The 15471-nt window shown below is 39.0% G+C and overlaps 1 long non-coding RNA gene across 1 annotated transcript; it reads right to left on the minus strand.

Annotated features, from left to right (window-relative positions):
* Window positions 1-9712: 9712 nt before the first annotated feature.
* On the minus strand, window positions 9713-12852 carry LOC140224880 (uncharacterized). The gene is made up of 3 exons (XR_011900097.1): window positions 12487-12852; window positions 10895-11002; window positions 9713-9820 (listed from the first exon to the last, which is right to left on the minus strand). It is a non-coding gene; the product is annotated as an uncharacterized lncRNA (long non-coding RNA).
* Window positions 12853-15471: the final 2619 nt, after the last annotated feature.

Below are 15471 nucleotides of genomic sequence, written 5' to 3' on the forward strand. Positions count from 1 at the left end.
AAAGCAGAGACAAATGTCACATCCAAAAATTGCACCATTCAACAGATATTTTCATGCTAATCAATGGGCCAACTGACGATTGATGCATCCAGACTGATGTGACTTCTGAATTTCTTTTCTTTCCCCAGTTCTAGGACGTATCATGTTATGCACTACCACAGTGGATGACATCATAAATCGAGTTTTTCAAGGCAAGATATCTTGTCGGTTAATATTCAAGGTAGAGAGTTGCAGTCTGTTGGGACAGATCTTTTCATTTTGAGCCAGTCTACTAGAACCAAGCATAATAACATGATTCTATTACCAGCACAACTGGCCCGTGAAACAGTGGCTAAGCTATCGATTTGCAGGGAAGAGATGGTCTAGGTGGGCTTTCAAAATGATGAAATAAGCCTCATTATCACAGCATGACTACATGCAGACTAACTAACTCTTTCTCTTCAGAGATTAAAAGTGACACATGACTTCACATGAAAGTGAAAGAGGGAGAGAGTTAGAGGACATTCAGGGAAAGAGGAAGTTACAATTCTTGAGGAGGAAATTTAGGCGAGAAATACCTGGCAATGGACTCCAAACAAGGATGATCATTATGTGTGGCAACAGTATTGACAGTTCTTGCTATTTGCAGGGGATTGGGAAACAAAACCTGTAAAACACTCTTCACTGTGCTCAGAGGTTCCTTCTTTAAAGTTAGCATCAGTCTCACACACGGGAATCGATTGTTGAAACTCTTATCGGCATGCCCAGGCCTAGGGGATCAAGGTCTTCCAGACGCAAAGCTCACACATTCCTCATCTTGTCCTGGCGTACCAACAGAGTTTCAAAAACCGGTCTGCATTTATAAGCTATGTTTATGCGAGCCTCTAAACCTAACTTCAATCGAAACCTGAGTTTGAAACCAAGGTTCAAATCACGGCATAAACGATGCGGAACTAACAAAATGTAGGTTTCCGAAATTTGTGTTTGAAACCTTATTTCACACTGAGAACTAGGTTTCTGCATTCAGCATAAACAAACCGAAGGTTGAAATTCTACTTCAAATGCGATTTCCAGGTGAGCAATTGGCAACATGGCGGATACGTTATCACAACGTTCGTAAACAACTGGTGCTTCTCCCATGATTTTGATGTAATTTTGCCATTATTTACCACTTTATATAAACAGAATTTTAGTAATGGACCACTAGACAAGGTACGAATTTAAGCATTCTGATACATGTTTCTTGACCAAAATTTCACGTAAAACACGATTCGCGCAACGAAAATTACCAAAATCAACTCCTAACAAAGATATTAACGTTTTTATTTCACATTGGTTACGAGGAATTTGAACTGCCCGCTCATAAGAAACTCAAAGCTCTGCGTAAGTTTAATCGTGCACTACAACAATTTCAACAAGCTTCTCGATCTAGCAATGTTCATTTCCCACCATGTGTTGTTCAAACTATAAACAACTTGCTATCGCTGAGCCAAAGCATCAAGATTGAGGTTGCCAGATTTTTATATCTCAGAGACTGTCATGATAACGTTTTGAGCGCGATGTGAGTCACGTAGAGCATTGAGTTTTCATGAGCGGGTGGTTTGAATTCACGCATCAAGAATCATTAAATATCTTCGTAAGGAGTTGATTCCGGTAATTTTCGTTGTGCGCATCGTGTTCTACGTGAAATTTTAGTTGTGAAACATGTATCAGAATGCTGAAATTCGTGCCATGTCTACTGGTCCAGTGTTTAAATTGTGAAAAAATGATTAAACTGTCATTTTTCCAACTATTCCTCAGAAAGTCGGTAAAGGCTTTTCTAGTGAGGATGAAGCCTCCTTATCTCCTAGCTTTAGCTTAGTCTCCTCAGCTTATATATTGGGGAACATACACAGGATATAAGAGTAATAATATATTATTGAATCAATTCATAGTGGAAAAATGTATTATAGCTTGTGAAAAAGGGGCAAACATGAGATTCAAGTTCAATCGAAAATATGATGCGCATAGACAGCGCCAAAATTGGAAAGTTTGATTTCCCACGAAAGTCAGGTTACAGCGCCCGCATAAACCCAACAGAAGAAACTCGCATTATAAACTCGAGTTTCGTGAAACCTCGGTTTCAAGCCTCGCATAAACGTAGCTATTGATTGACGAGATAAGATGATAAGATAAGAGGAGATAAAGAGATACCTCTTGGTCCATAGCGGAGTCTGCAAGACAAGTCCGGCGACAGACAAAAGGACATGTTCTATCATATCTGATGGCAATTCAGTTGTAACATCGTAAGTTATGGGAACTTTTCTACATTCTCAGAGAGGAATCAATAGTGTAAGCTTCCGCGATTTAGTTGAAGGAGAGGCGATTGAAAGGAATACAAGAAAAACGACTCATACCTGTAAAGATCAAGTAAAGATCCACTCTAAACTTCGGTTTCTCCGCGCTTCCCATGGCTTCTTCTTGATTCTCGTTGGCCCTGGGGTTAAATCTTCGTCTTGAATTTATGGAATACTTCTAAATGAGTAGAGCTGACAGTTTTAACGGTTAGTAATTAAATAAATTATAATAAATTGAACGATCCGGGTGCCGGCCGTGATTCCGCGTAAATGCGTATTACATATTTACATACATTGCATTAGCGTACGCATGGCCGCCATGTTGCTTTCTGCGAACGAATATCGAATATCGTATCGAATACGATTATTCGAGTATCGCACTATCGATTCTTTACCATAGCTTCTAACGGGGACGTGGCCATATTCGATCATTCACAAAAGTTGGCAAGAAATCCGCCTCTCAGCCAGACTCCGTTTTTCTCGCACCGGCTCACATTCGAGAAAGGCTGCGGATAGAATTCTTACGATCAGCGACCTTCCTCCTAATTTTATTTTAAAACTTTCAATCTTAGAGGAAAATGTCATAGGACCCGAAATAACGACCGTGAAATTTCCTATCGGTTCATTACACAAAATTTTCGAAAAAATAATTTTCGTGACCAAAAATAAGGGTTTTAAAAAGGGCGCAGGCAAAAATTCTTATGATCAGCGACCTTTCTCCTCATTTTACTTTTAAACTTTCAATCTTAGAGGAAAATGTCATAGGACCCGAAATAACGACCGTGAAATTTCCTATCGGTTCATTACACAAAATTTTCGAAAAAATAATTTTCGTGACCAAAAATAAGGGTTTTAAAAAGGGCGCAGGCAAAAATTCTTATGATCAGCGACCTTTCTCCTCATTTTACTTTTAAACTTTCAATCTTAGAGGAAAATGTCATAGGACCCGAAATAACGACCGTGAAATTTCCTATCGGTTCATTACACAAAATTTTCGAAAAAATAATTTTCGTGACCAAAAATAAGGGTTTTAAAAAGGGCGCAGGCAAAAAATGTTATGATCAGCGACCTATCTCCTCAGTTTACTTTTAAACTTTCAATCTTAGAGGAAAATATCATAGGACCCATGATAACGGCCGTACAATTTCCTACCGGTTCATTACACTAAATTTTCGGAAAAATGAGAGAGGCGATGAAAAGGAATACATACAAGAAAAACGTCTCGTACCTGTAAAGATCCAATCTGAATTTCGGAGGCTAGCGGCAACAAGTACCCGAAGTCAAACGAAGAAACGCTTCCTGACATGTGCGTGAAACTTTTAATAATTATTCATTGATAATATTATGACGTTGATAAGGATATCAAATTATCACATTATTAAACTACTATTAAACAATCACTACCTGTGCCACCCGCTGTACCGATTGAAAATCGAAAAACCGAAATAACCTCAAAAAACTTCTGTTAGGTTTGTCTTTGTTGTTTGATTCTCGTTGTCTCGAATTGATGGAATACTTTTAATTGAGCAGAGATGACAGTTTTAACGGCTGATAATTAAATAAATTAAAATTAATTGAACGATCTGGGGACCGGCCGTGATTGCGCGTAAATATGCGTATTACATTGCATTAGCGTACGCATGGCCGCTATGTTGCTTTCTGCGAACAAATATCGAATATCGTATCGAATGCGATTATTCGAGTATCGCACTATCGATTCTTTACCATAGCTTCTAACGGGGACGTGGCCATATTCGATCATTCACAAAAGTTGGCAAGAAATCCGCCTCTCAGCCAGACTCCGTTTTTCTCGCACCGGCTCACATTCGAGAAAGGCTGCGGCTAGAATTCTTACGATCAGCGACCTTCCTCCTCATTTTACTTTAAAACTTTCAATCTTAGAGGAAAATGTCATAGGACCCGAAATAACGACCGTGAAATTTCCTATCGGTTCATTACACAAAATTTTCGAAAAAATAATTTTCGTGACCAAAAATAAGGGTTTTAAAAAGGGCGCAGGCAAAAATTCTTATGATCAGCGACCTTTCTCCTCATTTTACTTTTAAACTTTCAATCTTAGAGGAAAATGTCATAGGACCCGAAATAACGACCGTGAAATTTCCTATCGGTTCATTACACAAAATTTTCGAAAAAATAATTTTCGTGACCAAAAATAAGGGTTTTAAAAAGGGCGCAGGCAAAAATTCTTATGATCAGCGACCTTTCTCCTCATTTTACTTTTAAACTTTCAATCTTAGAGGAAAATGTCATAGGACCCGAAATAACGACCGTGAAATTTCCTATCGGTTCATTACACAAAATTTTCGAAAAAATAATTTTCGTGACCAAAAATAAGGGTTTTAAAAAGGGCGCAGGCAAAAAATGTTATGATCAGCGACCTATCTCCTCAGTTTACTTTTAAACTTTCAATCTTAGAGGAAAATATCATAGGACCCATGATAACGGCCGTACAATTTCCTATCGGTTCATTACACTAAATTTTCGGAAAAATGGGAGAGGCGATGGAAAGGAATACATACAAGAAAAACGACTCGTACCTGTAAAGATCCAATCTGAATTTCGGAGGCTAGCGGCAACAAGTACCCGAAGTCAAACGAAGAAACGCTTCCTGACATGTGCGTGAAACTTTTAATAATTATTCATTGATAATATTATGACGTTGATAAGGATATCAAATTATCACATTATTAAACTACTATTAAACAATCACTACCTGTGCCACCCGCTGTACCGATTGAAAATCGAAAAACCGAAATAACCTCAAAAAACTTCTGTTAGGTTTGTCTTTGTTGATTGATTCTCGTTGTCTCGAATTGATGGAATACTTTTAATTGAGCAGAGATGACAGTTTTAACGGCTGATAATTAAATAAATTAAAATTAATTGAACGATTTGGGGACCGGCCGTGATTGCGCGTAAATATGCGTATTACATTGCATTACCCAGGTAGCAATAGTAACAGTTCAAAATTGCAATTTCACAACAGTTTTTACACTGTTACTTTTGTGCACTTTTTCATCGAAAAATTTGCTCTAGTACAACAGTTGAAAAACCAACGGAAAAGAGAAGTCCTTTGCGACTATAATCACTGAAAAATTTTTCTTACATACTTAAAAAATACCAGTGGAAAATTTATAATTTAGTCATGTTTTCTGAAAATATAACACAAATTTAACTAGTGTTATACACCGATCGAAAAGGAAACTATTATTGCAATAAAAACATACTTAGATTTGAAATAAAACGACGGTTTAAAATTCTCAATCAAAATCACTTACTTAACAAAACTTTTTTAAAGAAAGGAAAGTAGATTAACATTTTAATAACTAAAAAAAGTTAAAAAAATTATTCTAATTTATTTTTTTTTAAAGTTGATTTCATAAAACACAGAAGTAGACCATTTTGTTTTAAAAAAGCTATTTTACAAAACATAAAGTATTATACTGTACTAATGAGAAAAATTTAATCTAAATCAATAAAAAGATAAAAAAAAGACAATAAAAAACAAATTTAAATATCTCATTTGTTGCCATATTTTTGCAAAACACATTCTTATAAATAACCATGAAATATTAATTATTATTACATTATTTATTAAACAATATTGGTGAGAAACTATTTTTAAATCATTGTTTCCTGAAAACCGGTGTAGCTTTAATTTTTGTCGAAAAAGAATCCTTATAAAAAACTTTGATAACTATTTATCACTAACAAGGAAAATATAATTTAAATCGATAAAAAGATACAAGTGATAGTGATAAAATGACAGTTTAAATATCTGATTTATTGCAGTTTTTCTGCAAAACATTTTATTTTAAACAGTTGTGAAATATAAATTAGTATTACATTATTTTTTTAAATACCGATTTTAATTTCCGATTGTTTTATTGTAATCGGGGTGTTTCCTTTTATTTCCGATAGAGAGCTCCGATTTATTTTGTTTTTGGATGGGTCGTTTATGGTGCCTGTCTAACCTTTGTGTGTAGTGAAAACATAAAATATATTATTTATATTCTACGACATACGTTTTTTTATCGACGGCTTCTATGTTTGCTTTGTTCGGTGCATATGAGTGGATTTTCTTCTCACATTTTTGATGACCCCCCTGTGGTTAACTGTGCCTAGACAGGGCATGGGCCTATCTATAGCGTTGATTGTTATAAATGTGCATTTACAAATAAAATAAATTATTATTATTATTATTATTGTAGTGTGGTGTGTCGAGTGTAATCACATCCCTGCTGCATAGTCTTTGTTGCTCCTCCTTAGAGGAAGTATCGGTGCTCACCGTCCAGTGGCGTAACGGACTTCCGCTGGGCCCCCCCGCAAAATTTTTTCCAGCCCCCCCCCCCCATGTCGATAAAATTCCAAAATTATCCCCCCTCCCACCCCTTCCCATTTTTTGGTCCGAGGCATCTCAAATCACGGACTTGGACTGCCTCACCCCTCACCGTCCCAGATCCCGTACCCGATTATATGGGACCCCTAAAGGATCAAGGATCTAAAGGGTGGCGGGGGCCCAGCCCAGGCCCAAGGATTATTGGATCTCCCAAAGCCCGAAATACGAAAAGTGACAAAAAAAGAAAAACGATTTAGTAATCACTGAGTGGACATTGGAAGGCAGGGGCCCTCCAGCAAATAAAAAGTTCGGAACAGTCCGAAAGAAGTATGAAAAACCCCGAGCTAACAATAAAAATCGGAGGAAGAAGCCCCATCTCGGTAAGTAAATGCCCAAAGTTTGAAACCCAAGCTAAGGATCAAAGATAGAGAGAGAAAAAAAAAATTCCGGCGGCCGAGGGCCCCCTTGGCGCCTGGGCCCCCCTGCATAGCAGGGTCTGCGGGGGCGCCCGTTACGCCACTGTCACCGTCATCGGTGTTCAAAATAGAAATATGAGGCCTGAAACTGGGGAGTTCTATAATTGATCTTTTAAAACCAAAAAATAACAGTTTAACAAAATATTAAAAACGAATAAAATTTCATATATTGACACTGTTAATTTTCAATAAAACTACAATTTTACGAGTCGTTCTATTATTAGAAATTAGTTTTTCTATGGATATTTTAAGTTTTTTTTAATACTTTACAAGAATAATTCAAAACTCGTATTCAACATTTAAATTTTTTATTTTTATTTTAAGACAAGTGTCGCTTTACACCAGTAAATTTTCCAAATGAAATTTGTTTTTCACTACTTTAATCATTGTTGATTTATGTCATTAAATTATTTTAAACTGTTATTTTTAACTTCATAAAATAGGAATATAGCGCCTGAAACTGTTGTAACTGGGGAGTACTTTAATCGATCTTTTCAACCGATATAAATTGTTTTTTTATAATATATTAATAGGAATTAAAACTCTCATTTAATAGCAATAAAACTGTTATTTCGAAGATATAATAAAAATTATTTTATAGCAGACCTTGCTACCTGGGTAGCGTACGCATGGCCGCTATGTTGCTTTCTGCGAACAAATATCGAATATCGTATCGAATGCGATTATTCGAGTATCGCACTATCGATTCTTTACCATAGCTTCTAACGGGGACGTGGCCATATTCGATCATTCACAAAAGTTGGCAAGAAATCCGCCTCTCAGCCAGACTCCGTTTTTCTCGCACCGGCTCACATTCGAGAAAGGCTGCGGCTAGAATTCTTACGATCAGCGACCTTCCTCCTAATTTTACTTTAAAACTTTCAATCTTAGAGGAAAATGTCATAGGACCCGAAATAACGACCGTGAAATTTCCTATCGGTTCATTACACAAAATTTTCGAAAAAATAATTTTCGTGACCAAAAATAAGGGTTTTAAAAAGGGCGCAGGCAAAAATTCTTATGATCAGCGACCTTTCTCCTCATTTTACTTTTAAACTTTCAATCTTAGAGGAAAATGTCATAGGACCCGAAATAACGACCGTGAAATTTCCTATCGGTTCATTACACAAAATTTTCGAAAAAATAATTTTCGTGACCAAAAATAAGGGTTTTAAAAAGGGCGCAGGCAAAAAATGTTATGATCAGCGACCTATCTCCTCAGTTTACTTTTAAACTTTCAATCTTAGAGGAAAATATCATAGGACCCATGATAACGGCCGTACAATTTCCTATCGGTTCATTACACTAAATTTTCGGAAAAATGGGAGAGGCGATGAAAAGGAATACATACAAGAAAAACGTCTCGTACCTGTAAAGATCCAATCTGAATTTCGGAGGCTAGCGGCAACAAGTACCCGAAGTCAAACGAAGAAACGCTTCCTGACATGTGCGTGAAACTTTTAATAATTATTCATTGATAAGCTCGGCGTTGTTCGACTTCCGTTGGGATTGCCCGATGTCCTGGACTGTTTACCAAACGGAAGTCAACAAGTCATCGGTCTCAGGAGGTAGTTGAGAGCGTTGAGCTAACCTCTAAATGATATTGTGCACGCGGTGTCACATTCAAAACACAACAATTTTTAGTCAACAGAGACGACCAACAACGCGTTTTCCAACGGGTAAGTCAACTGTCACATATTATGACGTTGATAAGTATATCAAATTATCACATTATTAAACTACTATTAAACAATCACTACCTGTGCCACCCGCTGTACCGATTGAAAATCGAAAAACCGAAATAACCTCAAAAAACTTCTGTTAGGTTTGTCTTTGTTGTTTGATTCTCGTTGTCTCGAATTGATGGAATACTTTTAATTGAGCAGAGATGACAGTTTTAACGGCTGATAATTAAATAAATTAAAATTAATTGAACGATCTGGGGACCGGCCGTGATTGCGCGTAAATATGCGTATTATACATTGCATTAGCGTACGCATGGCCGCCATGTTGCTTTCTGCGAACGAATATCGAATATCGTATCGAATGCGATTATTCGAGTATCGCACTATCGATTCTTTACCATAGCTTCTAACGGGGACGTGGCCATATTCGATCATTCACAAAAGTTGGCAAGAAATCCGCCTCTCAGCCAGACTCCGTTTTTCTCGCACCGGCTCACATTCGAGAAAGGCTGCGGCTAGAATTCTTACGATCAGCGACCTTCCTCCTAATTTTACTTTAAAACTTTCAATCTTAGAGGAAAATGTCATAGGACCCGAAATAACGACCGTGAAATTTCCTATCGGTTCATTACACAAAATTTTCGAAAAAATAATTTTCGTGACCAAAAATAAGGGTTTTAAAAAGGGCGCAGGCAAAAAATGTTATGATCAGCGACCTTTCTCCTCAGTTTACTTTTAAACTTTCAATCTTAGAGGAAAATATCATAGGACCCATAATAACGGCCGTACAATTTCCTATCGGTTCATTACACTAAATTTTCGGAAAAATGGGAGAGGCGATGGAAAGGAATACATACAAGAAAAACGACTCGTACCTGTAAAGATCCACTCTGAATTTCGGTTCCTCCGCACTATTCCCATGGCTTCTTCTGGATTCTCGTTGGCCCTGGGGTTAAAGCTTCGTCTCGAATTGATGAAATACTTCTAAAGGAGCAGAGAAGATGACAGTTTTAACGGCTAATGATTCAATAAATTAAAATTAATTGAACGATCTGGGGACCGGTCGTGAATTCGTGATTGAGTGGGAAAATGCATATGGCCAGTGCATGGCCAGGCCGCCATGTTGCATTCTTTAAACAGGTGGACGAATCGAATATCGAAATACTCGTCTCGAATGCGATTATTCGAATATCGTACAATCGATTCTTTACCATAGCTTCTAACGGGGACATAGCGATATTCGATCAATCACGAAAGTTGTCCAAAAAACCGCCTCGGCAGTGCCGACTGCCGAGTCGGCACTGACTGATTCCGTTTTGCATTGCGACGCACCGGCTCGAATGCCTGGCCCGCTCATCGCCTTATACTAAAGGTGCGTTGTTAAATTACTTTTGCTGCCCAACGAAAATGGCCGAATCTTAGCAGGGTTGACGTCATCTCAACGATGACGTCAGCTCAACAGACGGGAGAAAATCGAGGTGTCGTTGTTAAATTCCCGTAGGATTCTGCGGATTTGGAGGTTAAGTTTTGTTGAAATTTAAGATTTTTAACATTTAAAAATCTTATTAACACCCACATTACTACGAAATTGACGCAATAAACGATTATAAGCAATTGCAAGTCAGTCTGGTGACGAACATGTGGCGAAGAAGTGCGAAAAAATGGCGGTTATGGATGTAAACAATAACATTACAACAATCCAGCAAACTCGGCAGCGGTCCACAGCAGCCGAGAACCTCGCTGAGCTGTTGGGCAGTTTGCTGAGCAGCCATCTTGGAAAACGGGTAAATCCACCAGAATTTACCAACGCTTTCGTTGAGCTCAACGCTCAGCGGGTAATTTTCGTTGGGCAGTTGTGGACTTTAACAACGCCTTAACTTGTTGCGTTGCGGCTATTCCACTCGCTCTTGGGGATTTCGTACTAAACCAAACTTTGTCTGGGTTATTTTGATCGTGGAATTCATTTTTGACCTTACTTTTCTTGATATCATGACACAAATACACAATTTTACGCGTTCTTTCAAACTTTCCGTAGAAACATAAAAATATTATAGTTACGTACTTAAAGATAAATTTTACTCGTTCTTGTGGGCATTTCGTGTTAAAACTCTGTTTCCTTGGGGATTTTTGATTGTAGAATTCATTTTTGACCTTACTTTTGTTGACCTAAACAAAACAAAAATTGCTGAAAAAATTGGGTGAGAAGCAAAAGAAGGCTGTAACGAAATATGGAAAATTTTCCCTCCAAAACATGTGCAGTTTGAGGGCCAGACCCAGTGTGTGCATAGAAGTAGCATGCAGACCGTGAATTCAACGATAACAAATATCTCATTCATTATCAATGGCCATTGTAGTAATAGGTAGCATATTACAATACACAAGAATGGTGAACCAGGGCTCAGATAATGAAACTTGGTCATTGCGCTTTTGAATGCATTTTTACGTACTATCAATCCCTGGTCATGGCAGCATTCAAACTTAAAATGTCAAAGGAAACTATCAAAAATCAAAACGAAAGTACTCACACTTTACGATTAATTAAGTTTCCTGGTCAGCTATTTCTTGCGTCCATTATTAAAAATGTTATCAATCGATTTAAGCACAGGAACAAAAACACATTATGACTCAGCGCTCCTCATGCCGAGATAGCATTTTAAGCCACTTCAGTCATTTCGGATTTTCGAATTTTGACAGATTTTGATTTAAAACGCGTGATACCCAAAATCGAAGCTCATATTCGGATTCCTCGTAAAAAATCGATGCGATTTCATGTATCATACTCTGACACCGAATTTCAGAAAAATCCATCGAACAGGAGCCGAGATAGCATTTTAAGCCACGCCCGTCATTTCGGATTTTCGAATTTGGAACATGTGACTTAAAACGCGTGATACCCAAAATCGAAGCTCAGATTCCGATTCCTCGTTGAAAATAGATGCAATTTCATGTTTCATACCCGAGCATAGCGTGAAGGAAAGACACGTAACGTAACGTAGGCATACTGATTCGAGCATATGAATGCAACGTGGCAACATGGGTAGTGCTCAGGATAATTCCTCGGGACGAAACCGAACGCTTGTAGCGGCAGGCGCGCGCCTCCCCGTTCGGTTGTATCTCGGGCGACCGGCGCGGCGGCGTAGTTCAGATGGGGTTGTACGACAGAATCTAAACGCGTCGTTAAACCTCTTTCCTTCATGTTATGCTAACATATGATACATGAAATCGCATCGATTTTTCACGAGGAATCCGAATCTGAGCTTAGATTTTGGATATTACGCGTTTTAATCTATTTAAAATTGTAGGAGAAATTACAGAATTGTCCTTAAAAATTGATCACGCACTAGTATTTTTTTACCCCGTTTTTCTTCTGCGTTTGGTCTTGTCTCCACGGGCCTTTTCACGAGATTTGTCCCAGGGAGAAATCCCACTTACGAAGTTGGGAAAAATATTGAGTTGATCAATATTTTTCCCAGTACCAAGTATGGTCCTTTTACTCCTAGGACCCACCGAGAGAGGAAGAAGAATTGTAAACGGATTGTGCGATATTTCGTTGAATACTCCATTGTTCCTGTTTGTTTAGTTAAAATATGTGTCTAATTGTCAATTGAGTGCACTTATTATTTTAATGACGGTTAAATACTCGACTTTACCTATCTAATTTATCTTCCCGCGCAAACTAGTCGCAGGACCGTATGAGCCTCGTCCCGTGGAGACGGTAACTGGGAAAAATCCCAGAAGTTTCATTCCTGATGCGATTCGAACTTGGGACAAATCCCATGAAAACGTCCCGTGGAGACAAAGCCGATTCACGTGATGAAATTAGACCAACAATTGACTCATCGACTAGTCGAGCCTAATCCCTCAAAATTGGTCTAAAGGACGAACGATTTTATCAGATAAGATGTGCAGTCCTAGTTTCCGGGCAATTGCGATTTGATGAAAGCTGCGATGAGGAGAAACGGATGATATGCGAAACTCGGGCTCACAACATAAGCTCTGCCCGCTGCCCCCCGCGCCGCGCCGCGCCAGTGCCTCGTCACTCCTCTCTCTCTCTCTCTCTCTCCCCCCCCCTTACTCCTTCATCATTGCCTCACCCCGTCCGTTCGCCTCTCGCTTTCATCCAGGCTCGATAGCTGGTGCGGTCCCGCGTCGCAGGATTTTCTCTCTCCGCCGCGCCGCGACCGCGCCGCATGCCGCTGTCGGAAGCCAAGCGCCCGATAATTATTTGCGGTATACTATTCAATATTGTTTTCCACATTCTTAGCCGTATTTATTAATTCTTTCAAAATATTTTCTTCGGCGAACACGGCGAATCTAATGGACGCCACGCCACTGATACAATCAGTTGGATTTTTATTTTAAAACTAGATACACCTACAGTATTTTCATTGCAGAAGTCAATTTTCGCCTTACTTTCGCTCGTTTGACCGAAATTTATCATTCGCGGAGTTTATGAGTTGTTGGTCGGGGTTGGAAAAAAGCTGTTTTCATTCTAGCTTATACAAATTTTGGGCATTTAATGGAGAGAACATTAAGGAATACTACATGTTCTATCAATACTTTTGAATGAAGTGCTCGTTATATATGTCCGCCCTATTGCATTGGTTTAAGAGTTACCTTACCCGCGAGTCTCCAAAACACTTCTTCCTGGTATTGTGCTCTTCTCATCAGCCGACTCTCATATTGGGTCTCGTAGAAAAGGGCGGAAGAAGAGTTGTCCTTGAATAATGAAAGGCATTCTACGGGTGGAAAAGGGTAAGTAGAGATGGTATCAAAATGATTCAAAAGGTGGTGGGAGGGGGAAAAGTGCAGTTTTAAGGGAGTGAGATGGGGCTGAAAAATCGCGTATTGATGTGAATCAATTAACATAAGCAAGGTCAAAAATGGGATTTTCGATGAACATATACCATTAAGTATCAACAATTCAACGTGCATTTTCAACCGGAATTAGTAAAATCCATCTTTGAATAACTTCTTTTCACTATGATACTAAAAGTTTAAAAATACCCCCCCCCCCCCCTCACCCCCATGGCGTGCGGTAGGTTTAGTGCTTTGCTCGGAACGAACCCCTTTCCCCGCCCGCCTTAATTCCGCCGCCCCGCGCCGAGCTGTCTGGCTCTCCGCTCACAGCCCATAGCAAGCGATTCTCCAGAGCATATTAAGTTGGCTGCGCCGTGTTCGCTGCGCCACCTCCGTCCGCTCTGCCGCTTTCCTACAGTGGCGTGCGGTCCGGATAAGCAAGGCAAGCACTGCTTGCCCAAAGATTTCAAAAGAAAGAAGAAAATTACACCTGTTAGATGCATGTTTTACATTTTAGCAAATATATTTATAAAGCGTGTTCAGTATATAAATTGCATTAAAAACAGAAAGAGAGAGAGACAGAAATACGTATAGTGCCACTAAAGTATAGGTAAGCACCAGAGCGGATGGAGGTGGCGCTGGCGCAGCGCGCTGCGCGGCCTGAACACGGGCCGACTCATGCGCTGGAGAATCGCTTTGCGATCAGCTGAGCGGAGAGCCCCTGCTCGGCGGCGGAATCAAGGCGGGCGGGTAGAGCGGTACGTTCCGAGTCCGAGCCCTTCGCTGCGCGATCGCAGCTCGCTTCTCTTGGCCCGTCACCGTAGCGCGCTGCCTTCTGCCTCCGATGCGCTATCTTGCTCCCTCTATCCGTCGCGGTTGTAATTGCTCCTTCGGTGCAAATGCCCTTAAATTCTATAAAATTTCCCTCACTTGATCTGATTAGTGATGAATTAGAAAATTCTCAATCATGTTTTAAACGCAGAAAATTCTAATTTTCTAACTTATTTTTCTAATTTCTAATTTTAAACTCAAAAAATTCTAAATAATGTAGAATAAAGACTACAATACCTCAAATAAGTGGCAAAATTAGGAGTTAAGAGCATGGAGCCGTCCTCTAATGCTCAGTAACATTTGAAACAAGTTGAGTAAATGAAATCATACGTAAGAGAGAAAGTAATAAAACCACAGTTTTTCAAGACGTTCCATCATATTTCCTCCGAAAAATAGAGCAAATACCGTAAAATTTTAACAATTTTCTGGGTAAAAAGTAAAATGAGGAGAAAGGTCGCTGATCATAAGAATTTTTGCCTGCGCCCTTTTTAAAACCCTTATTTTTGGTCACGAAAATTATTTTTTCGAAAATTTTGTGTAATGAACCGATAGGAAATTTCACGGTCGTTATTTCGGGTCCTATGACATTTTCCTCTAAGATTGAAAGTTTAAAAGTAAAATGAGGAGAAAGGTCGCTGATCATAAGAATTTTTGCCTGCGCCCTTTTTAAAACCCTTATTTTTGGTCACGAAAATTATTTTTTCGAAAATTTTGTGTAATGAACCGATAGGAAATTTCACGGTCGTTATTTCGGGTCCTATGACATTTTCCTCTAAGATTGAAAGTTTTAAAGTAAAATTAGGAGGAAGGTCGCTGATCGTAAGAATTCTAGCCGCAGCCTTTCTCGAATGTGAGCCGGTGCGAGAAAAACGGAGTCTGGCTGAGAGGCGGATTTCTTGCCAACTTTTGTGAATGATCGAATATGGCCACGTCCCCGTTAGAAGCTATGGTAAAGAATCGATAGTGCGATACTCGAATAATCGCATTCGATACGATATTCGATA

This window comes from Bemisia tabaci, chromosome 6, assembly GCF_918797505.1.
Source record: "Bemisia tabaci chromosome 6, PGI_BMITA_v3".
Classification (NCBI taxonomy): domain Eukaryota; kingdom Metazoa; phylum Arthropoda; class Insecta; order Hemiptera; family Aleyrodidae; genus Bemisia; species Bemisia tabaci.